The sequence below is a fragment of the Protomyctophum bolini genome (assembly GCF_963924005.1).
Source record: "Protomyctophum bolini genome assembly, chromosome: 13".
Lineage (NCBI taxonomy): Eukaryota > Metazoa > Chordata > Actinopteri > Myctophiformes > Myctophidae > Protomyctophum > Protomyctophum bolini.
In genome coordinates this window covers 39,730,828-39,748,059 of record NC_137874.1, presented here as the reverse complement: position 1 = coordinate 39,748,059, position 17,232 = coordinate 39,730,828, and the positions used below count along the sequence as shown (strand labels likewise).

At 42.5% G+C, this 17,232-nt stretch overlaps 1 protein-coding gene across 2 annotated transcripts in view; it reads right to left on the bottom strand.

Moving 5' to 3' along the window:
- The window catches only part of zbtb20 (zinc finger and BTB domain containing 20), a 480,443-nt gene that overhangs the window by 201,249 nt on the left and 261,962 nt on the right, over nt 1-17,232 (bottom strand). The window lies entirely within an intron of this gene.

Here is a 17,232-nt window from a genome sequence, read left to right as displayed (position 1 = left end):
CCTCCAGTTCTAGGAAACACAGCATGGGGGGACTTTTTTATTATTTCCACACAACAGCTCTAAGGTATATTAATGACATTGAAAAATGTCCCTTTAAGACCTGAAGCAGATACCAGTGTTTTCGTCGACTAAAACTAAGACGAAAATGTCTGTCGACTACCTTTTTCACTGACGAAAACTAAATGTAAACTAAATGTAAACTAAATGTAAACTAACTGTAAACTAAATGTAAACTAAGCTACATGTATGATGACTAAAACTAACACTAAATATATTGACAATTTCGTCAACAAATAAAAAACTAAAGATCAAATATAAGTCATTTTACACTTGGTTGCCTACTGGAAATACCAGATCTACAACCTGTAGATCTGCTGAATTGCCAAAGAACCAGGGTTGCCTTCCATAAGGAACGGAAGGAAGGAATTATTTTTGTGGTGATGCATGACATGATCAAAATGTAATCATGTCTTTTACCATTCATGTAGTTCTACAACAAAGTTACGGCCATGACAGCAATGGTACAAAAACTGGTAAAAAAACAAAAACATGAACGATATATAATATTAATCATATTCGGGTATTCGGTTTTCAGCAAAGAATGAACTGGAACAGAGGAAAGCTGATCCTGATACTAACACACACACACACACACACACACACGCACACACACACACACACACACACACACACACACACACACACACACACACACACACACACACCGACACAGACACAGACACAGACACAGACACACACACACACACACACAGGCCTCATTCAGGAACCACGGGTACATATTTCTTTAAGCCTGGACAGATCTGCTATTTTGAAACTATACATGTTAAAACATTTGACAACTTCAAAACGGGACATTCTGCATTTAAACCTTTGGTACTTTAAGTACATTTTGATGCCAAAACTTTTGTAAAGTCAAGTACAGTTTGAGTTCCAGACTTTTACTTGTAACAGTGAGTATTTTTTTGAAAATGTGAGTACTTTTTTACGTAGTATGTATGACCATGCATGATTGAGTATGCATGAAGGAAGGAAGGAGTGGACATTGGAAGGAAGGAAGGAAGGAAGGAAGGACGGAAGGAGTGGACATTGGACAACAACACGCTGACTTTCACAAATGACCTCTGTGCGGTTTCACTACAAGATGTCCGCTTATGGAAATGGAGCAATTAGTAGCTCCACTAGACACAGCGGTCACACATGGACACAGAACACTGGAGACCGAGCGGGGTCGAGACCCCCGCTGTGTAGTTAGAATGATGATTATGATCATGGTGTCACATGCAGAATGAAAAAGCCATTTTTTCCCCCCCAGTTTGCATCGCTAGTCGTGACTGGTGACGTTGGAGTGCGTCAGTAAACGCACGCGTCATCGTGAATGATAACATCATGATAAGAATCATGCAATTTTTTCCTACAGGTGTCTGGGCTGTATTTTACCAGGTCTTATTCCCTAACTTGAGTAAACTAAAGACCTGGAGGCGTGGTCAATGCTCTTTGGCCACTCAGAATAGCCAAATGGCATTGATCATGCCTCCAGGTCTTTAGTTTACGCAAGTTAGGGAATAAGACCTGCTACTTAAGACACGGAAAATACAGCCCTCTGTGTCTCATAGGAGGGCCGACTGTGGACAGTTCAGAATAGAAACCCGCCTACCAGTCACATCATCCTTAAAGCCGATTCTCTTTTTTTTTTCAACTTCGATTTTATTTTATCAACGCGAGAACAATGGCATTATAGCATGCTAACTTTCCGGGAATAGAAAGCCTGCTGTTTCTATATATAGCTTAGATTCCCCATTGATGATGTCACTGGTGGAGTGGTTTCTGAACTGCCCACAGCTCCTCCTCTGAGAGTGAGTAGACTAACGTTGTAGCATCGTGTCACGTTGAGCAATAGTGCGACGTCTGAACCAATGAAGACAGGTTCAAAATGGATGAAGTCGTCCTTTAACCCATTCTGAACGGGAACCCATTTCTGTGTTAGCATCATGTTATGCTTTAGCTATTGAAAAATAGCAGATCTACAAGCTCATAGCGCGCCACCGAGTGGCGCGCTACGAGCTTGTAGGTCTGCTATTTTTGAAAAAATCAAAGAACAACAGACATTTTTAGAATCTGATCTCAGGTCAGAATGGGTTAATCAGACCAGTGTGTGTCCTAGTGGAAACCTCGTATGAATCTGATCTCAGGTCAGAATGGGTTACATGTCTTGCATATTTGGTTTAGTGAGTTCTGTCTTGAGGATGTTGTTGTATCGTTGTTTCTGCAGCGTGATGTACAAGTACTGTACGTCCATTTTCCAGTACGTTATACGTCTACTCCACATGCATCACAAAAGCAAATGTTGTACTTTTCTTATAGATAAAAAGAGAACATCCAGGCACTAAAAAGTAAAAAAAACGAGGAACTGCCAAACCTTCGACCAACAAGGTCGATGAATTAAAAGGCCAACTGCCTTTTTAACAGTTAATAAAGGCAACTGACAACATGTTTTGTTTCGACCAACAAGCTGGCAGTTGCCTTTTTAATTCAATAAAGGCGTTCCTCGTTTTTTTAACTTTGAGTGCTCGGGTCCTCTCTTTTAATCTATGTCTTGAATCCGTACGTGTGAGCACCTTTTTTATCATTATCACATTTTGCTATCTCCGTTGAGCACCTGGTTTAGTTCCTCTTTTTATATTACATCACATATTTGAAACTAACTTTAAGATTATTCCTTTGCAAAACATACAATATAACCTCTTAAACCCTGCTCGATCCATGCTTTGGCTATTATAAAATATCCAATCTATAGAGAATTTGAAATCTAACAAAAAAATACAATACAATTTTGCTGTTTGATTGATTGCTTGGAGAATGTATTAACAGTTTTGGAGAAACTACATTATGAGAGTACAATTCAGATTCTACGGGGGCCAGTTTCGAATTGCAGATGTCCGTAGGTGACCTTTGAGAGCGGTTTTGAAGGAGTCAAGGGATTTGCATGTCTTAATGACATTTGTGATGACATTTTGGTGGCATAATGAATGTAGTCCCTTGTTTGTGCTGAATCTGGGTTGCACATGGTTTGTTGAGCTCCCTCTGGTGTTGTGGGTGTGAACTTTGTTGACATTAAGGAACTATAGACAGGTATACATGCATATCTTGGTGGTGTAACGAATCTGTATAATGTAACCCAGCAGCTAGTCTAGAACACTAAACTAGACGATTATATTAAAAAGAGGTGTAACTCAAGTTGCCATGCATTGCTGTACTGCAATATATTTTAATGAGAAATATGTTTTATGGAATATTTTATATTGGGTAAATATATATACCCGTGTTTAGTGATGGTGTAACAAAAAACATGTTTAGTGTTCTAGGGTTAAAGACATTTTGAATTCCATACTTTTGAACTTTTACTCAAGTAGAATTTAGAGTATTTCTATATTCTACATCATAGTATCTCTAGTTTTACTGAAGTAAAAGATGGGAGTACTTCTCTTCCTCCCAACTCTCTGCTCTAGTGTAGTGCACCACGTCGTCCAGCAGAGGGCAGTAAACCCCATGTAATATTGTTGCAGGGATCAAAGCACACGCAGAGGGAGGGATTACTGTACTGTCCTGTACTGCACTGTACTGTACTGTACTGTACTGTACTGTACTGTACTGTACTGTACTGTACTGTACTGTACTGTACTGTACTGTACTGTACTGTACATTGCAGATATTATTCTCTATCAAACACAGGCAGGAAGACAATTATGTAATGGTCTACGTTAATGCTTTAACCCATTCTGACCTGAGATCAGATTCATACGAGGTTTCCACTGGACACACACTGGTCTGATCAACCCATTCTGACCTGAGATCAGATTAAAAAAATGTCAGTCGTTCTTCGATTTTTCAAAAATAGCAGACCTACAAGCTCGTATCGCGCCACTCGGTGGCGCGATATGAGCTTGTAGATCTGCTATTTTTCAATAGGTAAAGCATAACATGATGCTAACACCAAAATGGGTGCCCGGTCAGAATGGGTTAAGACCCGAAGATCATTCTACACATGCCTTCTAAAGCAGCATGTACTGTACTGTACTGTACTGTACTCAAACATTGTTGTGTCAAGGTATAAAGTACTACAAATTAATACAATTACCCCCCCCCCCCCCCCCCCTTCCCCCCACCCATCTGTTTTGTATCAGAGACCTCCCAGAATATAAGTATTCAACATTAAACGCTTTCAAGATTCAAAGGTAGAGTAAGTGATTTCACTTAATTCAAATATCACTTATTTTTTTGTTTTTTTGTGATAAATCCTCTCTACTATAGAGTGTGCTGACCATATAAGGAGTTCCTCCCTGTCCCCAGTTAACCCCTGGGGGTCAAAAAATCTTAGGTTTCGTTTTTGACTCTCTATCCTGATTGGACGAAGGCTTATATAGGTCCCACAGCCAAAAACGAAACCTAAGGTTTTTTGAGTGAAATCACTTATTCTACCTTTAAAATAAATAAATAAATACATATTTTTTGAATAGCTAATGTCAAAATCTAAAATGACACAGATGTCCCTGTTAACCCATTCTGACCGGGCACCCATTTTGGTGTTGGCATCATGTTATGCTTTACCTATTGAAAAATAGCAGATCTACAAGCTCATAGCGCGCCACCGAGTGGCGCGCTACGAGCTTGTAGATCTGCTATTTTTGAAAAATTCGAAGAACGACTGACATTTTTTAGAATCTGATCTCAGGTCAGAATGGGTTCATCAGACCAGTGTGTGTCCAGTGGAAACCTCGTATGAATCTGATCTCAGGTCAGTGTGTGGGGGGAGGGGGGGTGCTTTTCATGGTCAGATTGCGTTATCTGATGGAGCCTATAAAGGCTTAACAGCGTCTGTGAAAGAGGAACGCCAGTCATTCATTCATTGGAACAAGCTGCCGTATTGATCCACGTGATTGATTGATTGGGGTTATCTATGGATCGGCTCATTGACAGCAGCAGGTCATGAAGCAGTCGTTCATTCATTCATTCATTCATGATCCATGGCAGAAAACACGCTGTTGGTGCGTGTTTAAAGATGGAGTGCCCCCCCCCCCCCCCTTAAACATGGTCATCATCGGGTACTATGATTATACTAGGAGAAATATATGTGTCTATATATATATATATATATATATATATATATATATACATACTGTATTTCATTGCTCTCGGGAGGAAATATCATAACTAAATAATTTTTGAGTTTTATTTTATTTAAAAAAAGAATTATCCCAAGATTTTGAAACCCATTTTTTCACCCAGTGTCAATTATCTAATGTAATCCTGGGCTCTACACTTCCTCTGCCAACCTGGGGGGGAGGGGGGGGGGGGCAGCGGACTGACCGACCTCATGCTTCCTTATATGCATGAGGAGTCCAATCTGCTTCTTTACACCTGACAGGGGGGAGTTTACGAGGCCGGACGTAGCGCGTGGAAGGAGCACGTTATTCCAACCAGTTCCTTTCCCCTCCATCAGGCGCCCCGGCTGGCCAGGGGGAGGTAGTTTAGAGACCAGGATTACTGCATGTTTTTGTGAGGGTACCTACCCTAGGGGACACTGGGAGAACATGTGAGGGTACCTACCTACCCTAGGGGACACAGGGAGAACATGTGAGGGTACCTACCTACCCTAGGGGACACAGGGAGAACATGTGAGGGTACCTACTAGGGGACACAGGGAGAACATGCAAACTCCACACAGAAAGGCCCTTTCGCCAACCCCACCTCGGGTATGGGCACTGATGACCCTTTACGTCTGTGTGTTGTTTCGTAAATATTGAACCAATGGAAAGTAGTAAAAAGTGCTTTAGACAAAACCTCTTAACTCCATTGGACCCTCAAAATGTCTGCTAAAGCAACTAACTCCACCACCTCTCTCCTTCTCATGCAAGTTATTGACAATATATATATATATATATAAGTCACAACACCAACTTTGATGAGGCTGTATTGCTTTGTTTAAAAAAATATAAGGTTTTCAAAATTTCCTGAAAACTTTATATTTATAATAATGCTTAATAAAGTGGTTAAAAGGCGACCAAAAGCCCAGGCGGTGGCGTAACCGTCTGGGCACCCGACTGGTAATCCAGTCGCAGTGTGCCGCGGGTTCGACTCCCGAGCCCCGACACGGCCTTTACTGCATGTCTTCCCCCCACCCCCCATCTCTCTCCTGTTTCCTGTCAGCCTACTGTCTGTCCCTTCAAACAACCAATAAAAAGGCGTAAGCCGCAAAAAAAGGCGACCAAAAAGTGAAACCACTGAGTAGTAGTTGTCGCCACCACTGGACCGTAGCGTAGCGTACCGTAGCATAGCATAGCGTAGCGTACCGTAGCGTAGCGTAGCTCCAACGTGTTCCATATAGGGCTGAATGTGTCCTGTCAGCATCCCCCATGATGAAGCACATGGTTACTGTGTATTAGCTATACACTGTAGCTGCTTCCTTCCAGCTCCGCTCAGATGGATGACCGCTATATACACTGGTGACCGTCCTTGGCCTACTTTATTTGGGAACAGACTTCATGCTGCTGCCCCACACACACACACACACACACACACACACACACACACACACTATAGTGCCTGCAGATTGGCTGCTACAGTGAGATAGCACAGCACGCTGCTATACAGTAGTACAGTAGTACAGTTCCACTACAGTACAGTACAGTGCAGTGTACACAGGACAGTACAATGGAGTACAGTACAGGGCAGGACAGGATGGATGCTGCATACTTCATGGTGAGTCCATTTAATTCACTCTGCCGTGTGAGGTATATTGTGTATATTATTCATAGTATACTATCGTCTGCTGTCACTTTTTCATACTGTAGGTCTACTGTAGGTGCGTGTTCCTCCGTCTCTGTAATGTCTGTCTAAAAGAGGGTGGTGTGTGTGCGAGTGTGACTGTGAATGCAGCGTGTGTGTGTGTGTGCGTGTGCGTGTGCGTGTGTGTGTGTGTGTGTGTGTGTGTGTGTGTGTGTGTGCGTGTGCGTGTGTGCACGTGCGTGTGTGCACGTGCACGTGAGTGCGTGCGAGAGAGAGAGAGAGAGAGAGAGAGAGAGAGGTATAAACAGAATATTTTGCTTCTCCTAATGTAGTGTGTATACCCACTGTACATGCGTGTGTGTGTGTGTGGCACATGCGTGCACATGATGGCTCGGGTGAAGGTTTCACCCGACCCGCGGTAAATGATGTGATCATTGTGACTAATACTACAGTGAGATACAGTGATCGTTATGATTCATGTAACTGTACGAGGTCATTCCTATAATAACTGTGCATAGAATGAATGAGCGTCTGAAGAGACGCTGGTCTCACTGGTTAAATAAATAACAGACTATATAGAAGTTGGAGTGAAGCAGCTGTTGGCTCAGAGAGTCCTCTGAAACCTTCAGAAGAAATATAGAGAGTTTTCATTTTCACAGTATAATATAATATAATATTATATTATATTATATTATACGATATAGAGCCGAAACTCTTCAGGATCTCACAGTGTAGCATCTGTCACTGCCAGAACCTGGGTTATGTAACCTACCAGGTCAGCCATTTAACCCATTCTGGGCGGGAACACCCTTTTGTTGTCAGCATCATGTTATGCTTTAGCTATTGAAAAATAGCGGTGGCGCGCTACGAGCTTGTAGGTCTGCTATTTTTGAAGAATCGAAGAACGACTGACATAGAAACATAGCTTTTTCAGGATGTAGAAGACATTTTTAGAATCTGATCTCAGGTCAGAATCATCCCCATAACACTTCAGTGGTAAGTAACGTTCTTTTCTTCTAGTCGCTTCCCGTCATCCGGGTTCTCCATAGATAGATAGGTTCTTTATGTTTGTGTCATGCACCCTAAGGCGCCCCGCCCACATGGACTTACTATAGGACACACCATACAAATCATTACTTCAATATTGCATTGTGTACAAGAAACAGTTTTTCTTTTTTTTTTACACAAGCAAAACATTCTGCCTTTTTTTCCCCACGCTTTGCATAAAAAGTCTGCTAAAGCAAAAATACCTTTCCTAAAGCAAAATTCCATATATACAACTGGCCAGTAAAAGTGTCAAACTGTAATATAGAACTATACTTCTGTTAGAAGTAAATGTCCGGAATTCAAAATGTATATACTTCAGTCAAGGTGCACAGAGAGAGAGGTCCATACACCTGGACATGCTCATTGGTGCTTTGCGCAGATTGAGTGGCAAATTGAATTTAATGTTGTTTAAAGACATTTAATGCAATCAGATAGGACTTTTCTGTGTGGATGTATGGGGCTGTCAATCAGACAGGACTTTTCTGTGTGGATGTATGGGGCTGTCAATCAGACAGGACTTTTCTGTGTGGATGTATGGGGCTGTCAATCAGACAGGACTTTTCTGTGTGGATGTATGGGGCTGTCAATCAGACAGGACTTTTCTGTGTGGATGTATGGGCTGTCAATCAGACAGGACTTTTCTGTGTGGATGTATGGGGCTGTCAATCAGATAGGACTTTTCTGTGTGGATGTATGGGCTGTCAATCAGATAGGACTTTTCTGTGTGGATGTATGGGCTGTCAATCAGATAGGACTTTTCTGTGTGGATGTATGGGCTGTCAATCAGACAGGACTTTTCTGTGTGGATGTATGGGCTGTCAATCAGATAGGACTTTTCTGTGTGGATGTATGGGCTGTCAATCAGACAGGACTTTTCTGTGTGGATGTACAGTATGGGCTGTCAAGGCAAGAAAGTAGTTTTTTGCCACGTTTTTTCCCCGCATAACTTCCTGGGTATGACGATGATGTCACACGCGGCATACCCTCTGTAGTTTCTTTCTCCTGGCGGCTATTTTCTGGCTCACCTTTGACCTTTGGCATTCCGTCATGCGGATTCTTGTGTACAACATGTGTAGGCTACAGTATTGTACATGTGTACAACATGTGTACTGTACTGTACATGTGTACATCATGTGTACTGTACTTTGCTGCTGTTAAGTATACTGCACACTACATTCTGGTGTACAAAAGTGTTGGCATCAAAATGTACTTATAGTTAAAAGTACCAAAAGCTAAATTATACTCATTTTGCAGAATGGACCTTGGTTTTGAAAAAGGTTTAAAACCACTGACTTATAGAAGGCATTCATAGAATCATCCTCTGATCTGAATGGGGTAATGTATGCTTTATTTAGTTTATTAGCATCTTGGTTCACGCACGCACGCACGCACGCACATAAGCACTGTTATATGTGTCACTTTAACCGTCGCATACACACACACATACACACACATGTGTGCACACGTGCGCACGCAGCATGCTCGTGCTCATTACTAATGCATTCACACATAAACATGAGTTGCTCTGAATTCTCCACTGAAATATTTACACACAGTCTTCCTCTTGCATCAGCTATCAGGAACACACACAGCACCCTCACACATGCGTTTGATTACATTTTACTCTGTGTGTGTGTGTGTGTGTGTGTGTGTGTGTGTGTGTGTGTGTGTGTGTGTGTGTGCGCACGCGCCAAATAATGTACAGTTTTCAATGGTGTAAAGTATTTACCGTATAAGTACATTTATTCAAGTACTGTACTTTTACCTTACTGGAGTATTTCCAATACGTTTATTTCTTATTTATTTTTTATTCTACTCCACTACATCTCAGAGGCAAATATTGTGCTTTTACTCCACTGCAATTATTCCAAAACTACTATTACATCAACAACTTCACGAACACTTTGGCCGTTTGAAAATAGCAGATTAATTACACATTCATTGAGTTTTGAAAACTTTTGATACCAAATACTTTTGTAAAGTAAATTTTCAATACTTTTACTTGTATTTCTACATTGCAGTATTATATTATACTAGCCCTTACCCGTTGTGAGACATTTGCCCCCCTCTTGTGGCCGTGGGGGGTACTGCGCCCGGGCGCATTGGCCATCATGTGGTGATGTAAAAACATATTTGTACAGTAAATATGACAGTTGCGTCTGTAAAAAGTAGCCTTTTAGTTTCTGGGAGCGTGCAGGTTTTTTTTGGCATGGAGAGATGTGTGCTAATAGTGTGGCTCGGTCGGAGATAGACCACAGACAGATAAACGGGGGTAAACGTTCACTAATAAATTGATTATTAATCATTAATGTGTCAAATGGGAAAAAGGGCTCCGTCAAGACCTCCATATAATTATGGTCCATGCCTGTGTGAAAAGTGGGAGTGATTTGTGCAGTTAATGATGAGATAACGCGCTGTCAGTGACATTCAGATATTCAGACAGACAGACATTCACTGAATTATAGTATGATATATATATATTGATACTTTTACAAACCTACAGTTTCTCATAGGTTTGTGTGAAACACTTGGGTATGAACCACTTAAAGCCTATACATGGTTAGTTGACCGGAATCACTCAGGGCTCCACACTAGGACCTGCAGATGTTTTCGATCCACACGTCTTTAGCTGAAAATAGCCGTTCTCTCTCTCTCTCCATGCAGATTCTAGACGGGCTATTCTGGGCTGGTGTTTGACCCAGAACACTATATGCTATAGCAGTGCTTCTCAACCAGTGGTCCGGGGAGACCACCAGCGGTCCTTGAGGGGGTTCCAGGTGGTCCCCGCATGCAGACCAAATGGACCCTAGTAGATCTTTGACCCATTTTGGCCTGACCTCGAACTTTTGGCATTTTTACATTTTGATGCCCATACTTTTGAAAAGTATATTTTGGACTTTTAAGTATTTTTGTTATTACAGAGTTTATACTTAAAGGGACACTTCACCCTTTTTGCAAAAAAATATATGTTAATGACGTTTAGAAGCTTTAGATCACTTTCCTGGGGGTCTTTATGTGTGTAATATGTGGTTTTAGATATTTTAGATTGTAGCAGTGAGCCTGTTGTCTCTGATGTCATGGACACTGGTCTCACTACCTTCCTATGTTCCTACATAAAGACCCCCAGGAAAGTGTTCTAAAGCTTCTAAACGTCATTAACATGTATTTTTTTGCAAAAAGGGTGAAGTGTCCCTTTAATTATACGTGTGAGTGCTTTTTTCCCACTATATCCTGCAGGGCAGGCCAGAGAGGCCTGTGTTTTTGTGCGAAAACAAATTAGTAGGGAACTATATCTAGGCTTTATTTAACCCACGTGTGAAATTAGGATGTACATGAAATTAATATGAGCAGTTCATTAAAATGCATTTAAATAAGTCAAGTAATTCATAACAGCAACATTGATACATAAGGGTTAAAATGGTAATGGTTTCATATAATGTTAAACGGTAAAACTGTGCATGTACAGAAAAACAAAACAACATCCCTTTAAGGGACATGCAGGTGAGGTAACTTCCCCTTTAATGACACTGTGTGTGTGTGTGTGTGTGTGTGTGTGTGTGTGTGTGTGTGTGTGTGTGTGTGTGTGTGTGTGTGTGTGTGTGTGTGTGTGTGTGTGTGTGTGTGTGTGTGTGTGTGTGTGTGTGTGTGTGGAGGCTGCCATGCTGCGCGGAGAGAGAGACAGAGAAGCAGACACAAAGTTGCTAAACTGACTTCAAAGAGAAAAGCTGCATGTGATTAAGAAACGTTTGATTTGAACCCAGAACAGTGAGAAACACCTGTAGTCAGTGTGTGATTTAAACCCAGAACAGTGACAAACACCTGTGTGGAGTCAGTGTGTGATTTAAACCCAGAACAGTGACAAACACCTGTGTGGAGTCAGTGTGTGATTTAAACCCAGAACAGTGACAAACACCTGTGTGGAGTCAGTGTGTGATTTAAACCCAGAACAGTGACAAACACCTGTGTGGAGTCAGTGTGTGATTTAAACCCAGAACAGTGACAAACACCTGTGTGGAGTCAGTGTGTGATTTAAACCCAGAACAGTGACAAACACCTGTGTGGAGTCAGTGTGTGATTTAAACCCAGAACAAACACCTGTGTGGAGTCAGTGTGTGATTTAAACCCAGAACAGTGAGAAACACCTGTGTGGAGTCAGTGTGTGATTTAAACCCAGAACAAACACCTGTGTGGAGTCAGTGTGTGATTTAAACCCAGAACAAACACCTGTGTGGAGTCAGTGTGTGATTTAAACCCAGAACAAACACCTGTGTGGAGTCAGGGTTTGCTCAGACTTGGGAGGGGAGAAGAACAACCTGCTCGGTTTGTTCTGTGTTTTTTTGCAGAGACCCGCAAGTGTTTTTTTGGGTGAGTTAAAAAAACAATTCATTATTGATTCATTGCACAAATTGTTTGTGGTCACACTTTTACATGGAAACGTTTTAGTAAGAGTATATATTGTGGATGTTTTTGATGGAAAAATGTTGGTTTGTTGTATGTGGTAAAAGATGAGTGCAATGAAGACAGCTGAGCTGGGCTGCCAGCTGATGGTAGTAATAATAATAATCAGCATCAATGTGGGACTACAGTATAGGTGTGCACAATGCAGCTACTGTAGTGCTATAATTGACCCACAGTACCCGAAGCAATTGAGTTGAGTAATTGAGTGATTTATTGTCTTTATGACCTGTTGATGACCAGGTCAGGTTTTTTTTTTGTCCCTGTTGGAACATTATTCAGTCCCTTTGTGTGTGTGTGTGTGTGTGTGTGTGTGTGTGTGTGTGTGTGTGTGTGTGTGTGTGTGTGTGTGTGTGTGTGTGTGTGTGTGTGTGTGTGTGTGTGTGTGTGTGTGTGTGTGTGTGTGTGTGTGTGTGTGTGTGTGTGTGTGTGTGTGTGCATGCATGCATGCGTGCGTGCGCGCCTCACACTACGCTATGACGCTTACCACCAAGGCTCTGTTGTCCTCCATATATTGTCATCCATGACATTGTGAGGGTGAACATACATGTAGTAAGCGTGACAACTCTGGGAGCACCCGTACAGTGTTGGTGACATAGCCTGCAACCGAGCCTAGATCCACTTGCATCACTGACAGCTTCAGGCCCAGCTGCTCTGGATGTATGGTTTTGCTTAGCCGCAATTTGCAACTCTAGATTTATTTTATAATGGGATGAATCCAGAGTTGCAATACCCTCCATTGACTCCCTCCACTCATCCAATTTGCGTTTGCGATCTGCTTGTCTTAAACGACGTTAAACTCACCAACATTGCAGCTGTAGTCCAAGATTGAATTATCCTCTTTCCATCTGCCGAGCTTGTTTTTCATAAAAATCCACCGTAGAGATGTTATGAGCTACTTTCTGTCAAGACATCCTCTGCATGTGATTCTTTTTCTAAGTGCTGGAGTTTGGAAGCACTCGTCGTATGTCACTGAACGGCCCTGCGTTCCACCTGTTTAGAATTTGCACATAATGCAGGAGGCAGCAGCAGCGCGACAAAAACGAGTGCTTCCAAACTGCAACACTTATGAAAAACAAGCTCGGCAGATTGAAAGAGGATAATTCAAGCTTGGACTACAGCTGCAATGTTGGTGAGTTTAATGTCGTTTAAGACAAGCAGATCACAAACCAAATTGGATGAGTGGGGAGTCAATGGAGACTCAGGTCTGCTATGTGACCTCAGGTCGGTTCTGTGGAACACGTTGATAATGCCATCTCCATGCTTGCTCACCAATGTTTTCCTGGTATGCAAACTGCAGGGCTCCAGTAAGTCGCTCACTAGAACCTGCAGGATTATTATTTATTGACATCAGTTATTGTTTAATAACATCATAGGCAATGCAGTAACAGCATATTAGACAGGAATGTATGTTTTTTCTTGTAAATGAGAGAAAGTAACGTATGATTTCCGCCTAAATTAATGTATGTTTAAAGGACAATATTTCAGTATTTCTTTAGGTAAATTACATTCTGGCTCTTTGGTGATGTAGGGTAGACACCTGGTTCATACGTACCTCAGCTAATTTTATGAAGATAAGAGTGAGCATTCTCAAGTTATAGGCCTTTTTTGTCCCCTTTGCCCTATTCGGATTTGCCTTTTTCAGAAATTGGGGCTCTAACCTACCTAAGGTCTAAACTTTAGACCTACCTAAGGTCTAACCTACCTAAGGTCTGACAGGGGGGGAAAGTGGATCAGAGATTATGAATTCACAACGTTGTGTAAAATATTCAGGGTTTACTTCCTGGACCTACAGTACTATGCTGGCACTGGCAGCATGCTGGAGAAACATAACATGGCCCTGAAGTGCTTTTTGCAAAATTAGCCACAGTCAGAGAGAGAGACACACACACACACACACACACACACACACACACACACACACACACACACACACACACACACACACACACAGACTTTGAACTTTCGGTGAACATCTCTTTAGTCTGTTTAGTCTTTATAGCTGTGTCTGACTAGAATGAAGCACACTTTGGAAGTTATTCTGTCTCAAGTTGTGGTCTTTGAATTCAGCATGAGGAGCCATATATATACACCATGTGAACGTTAACACAAGTAATATGACCTCTGCAACACGTCTTACACAAATTTGCAGATTAAGTCATTATTCTTCATACTTTGGCTATTCAAAAATTGATGATATGTACAATGTCGTTCTCGGTTTGACAAAATGTTTATAGTGCTTTGGTATACTGTACGTTTATTCCTCCATTCATACATGTGTATATACAGTATTACTGAGGTTACGTTTAGGAATATCTGGTGGCGACCGTCCCCAGGTGGCCAGATTTGACCTGGGGAGAGGGGCGTGTGTGTGTGTGTGTGTGTGTGTGTGTGTGTGTTTCATGCCTGTAGATCGTCTGTTTTTGGTGATCTGCTGCAGTGTTGTTGGGTCAGACCTGCTCCCATTGCATTCGTTCGGCCTAAAGTGTCAATTGGATGTTTTGGTACTCGGGTTAAAGTATCAGGGCCGGTTCCGAGTATACTGAGTACTTGAGGGTGGTATCGGTATTGGAACAACTCTGTGTGTGTGTGTGTGTGTGTGCGTGCGTGCGTGTACAGTTACTACAGTATATAGCTCCTTGGACCCATACACTTCTCCTCATCACCTCGGCCAGCCAGGGGGAATAAGTGTGTGTTTTTACCATTTTACAATTGCTTTATTTCTGCACCATTGCTCCTGCATTGTAAAGAAAGAAAGGGGGGAGATGGGGAGGTGGTGGTGGGGGGGGGTGTTGGGGGGGTAAGGTTTGTGCAATTACAGAACGATTGATAAGACACTGAACGCCCCCCTCAACCCCTACACGCCGGTCCGAGTTGGTATGGTCCGGACGGAGTCTTAAAGGAACAGAGCGCACCACATGCACACTTCAGAGGAGTATATTTTTTATTTTTTTGAGGGGTGCTAGCTCCTCCTATATGTCCAGCTTTGAGGGTTTGTGTAAGTAAACGCAAACATTGTCCTAACACAGACATTGAATGCCATTGATAATGAATGGCCAGTTTTGAGTGTGTGTGTGTAAACACAAACATTGTCCTAACACAGACATTGAGGACGCAAATTGCGATTGGCCGGAATGAGATGATGTAAGATGTTAAGAGCGCCCCTCACTTCACACGGGTGTGATTTTTTTTTAATTGACATTTGGGATCGGCTTGTCACAATTATGACATCATCGACCTATAATCGCAATCATTTGACATAATTGCAATTGTTGTGTCATAATCGTTTCCATGTTGAAAAATGATCAGACTTAAAACATAAAAAAAATGCTGATCCACAAGCTTACAACGCGTCACTTTGCGAGGTGTTGTAAGCTTAACCCATTCCCTGGGTTAACCCAAGGGTTCACGGGAATAAAATAATTAACCCATTCTGAACGGGAACCCATTTTGGTGTTAGCATCATGTTATGCTTTAGCTATTGAAAAATAGCAGATCTACAAGCTCATAGCGTGCCACCGAGTGGCACGCTACGAGCTTGTAGGTCTGCTATTTTTGAAAAATCGAAGAACGACTGACATTTTTAGAATCTGATCTCAGGTCAGAATGGGTTAATCAAGACCAGTGTGTGTCCAGTGGAAACCTCGTATGAATCTGATCTCAGGTCAGAATGGGTTAAGTAGCTATATGCAAGCGTTGTCATGTTCAGTCATTTTGCTGGGGACCCCCTGTACAATGTGTCGCATCGCGGCACAATGTGAGCTTGTAGATCGGCTATTTTCCAAAAGATATTTCATATACATTTGAAAACTTGAAATGGGACATTCTGCATAATGAGTAAAAGTAATACTTTTTCTACTTTTTTTTTTTTGAGTGGTGCAACCACTCCAACGAACAGCAATGTCCGTGTGTCTGTGTTCACCTATATCTATGTGACGTTACTGAGCACCAGTATTATCTGAGTACCAGTAGGGGCGCTGTTGTGCCAGAAACAGAGAGAGAGAGAGACAGTACTGCACTGTTGCCTGCTAATGAGAGAGAGAGAGAGAGAGAGAGAGAGAGAGGGAAGTTGCACCACTCAGTTCACACGGGTGTGATTTTTTATTTGATTAGATTTTGGCTTTCGTGCCTTTATAGAGAGAGAGAGAGAGAGAGAGAGAGAGAGAGAGAGAGAGAGAGAGAGAGAGAGAGAGAGAGAGAGAGGGAGAGAGAGAGACGCAGCCAAAGGTCGTCATGAACGGGACTCGAACCCGCGACGCGCTGTCAGGCCAGAGCCATGATGCGCCTGGACCGCTAGGCCAGCGGACACCCACACTTTTGTATACTTTTTGATTTCCTTGGACTTTTACTTAATTGTAACTGAGTATTTCTATATTGCAGTATTGGTACTTGAGAATATAGTATTGTGTGTGTGTGTGTGTGTGTGTGTGTGTGTGTGTGTGTGTGTGTGTGTGTGTGTGTGTGTGTGTGTGTGTAACCCACGCATGGTGCATGTGGACACACGCCTCACACACGTATACTGATACGTACGTATAGGCACAAATGCATGCACATACATGCACGCACGACCGCACGTGCTTACACCCACACACACACACACACACACACACACACGCACACACACATGATGGCACTCACGATGCACGCGATATACGTGCATGAGCGCGCACACACACACACACACTGTTACACACACGTGCGCGCACACGCGATGACAACAAGCCCCATGCTATTGCCATGGCAACAACTGCACCATGGTGACTGCAGGAGGAGTGCGCACGCACACACACACGCACACACGCACGCACACACACACACACGCACGCACGCACGCACGCACGCACGCACAACAAGCGTTGTGGAGCATCTCTACATCTCTCTGAGCAGAGTCACACACACATGCACACTGCACGTGCACAAACGCAC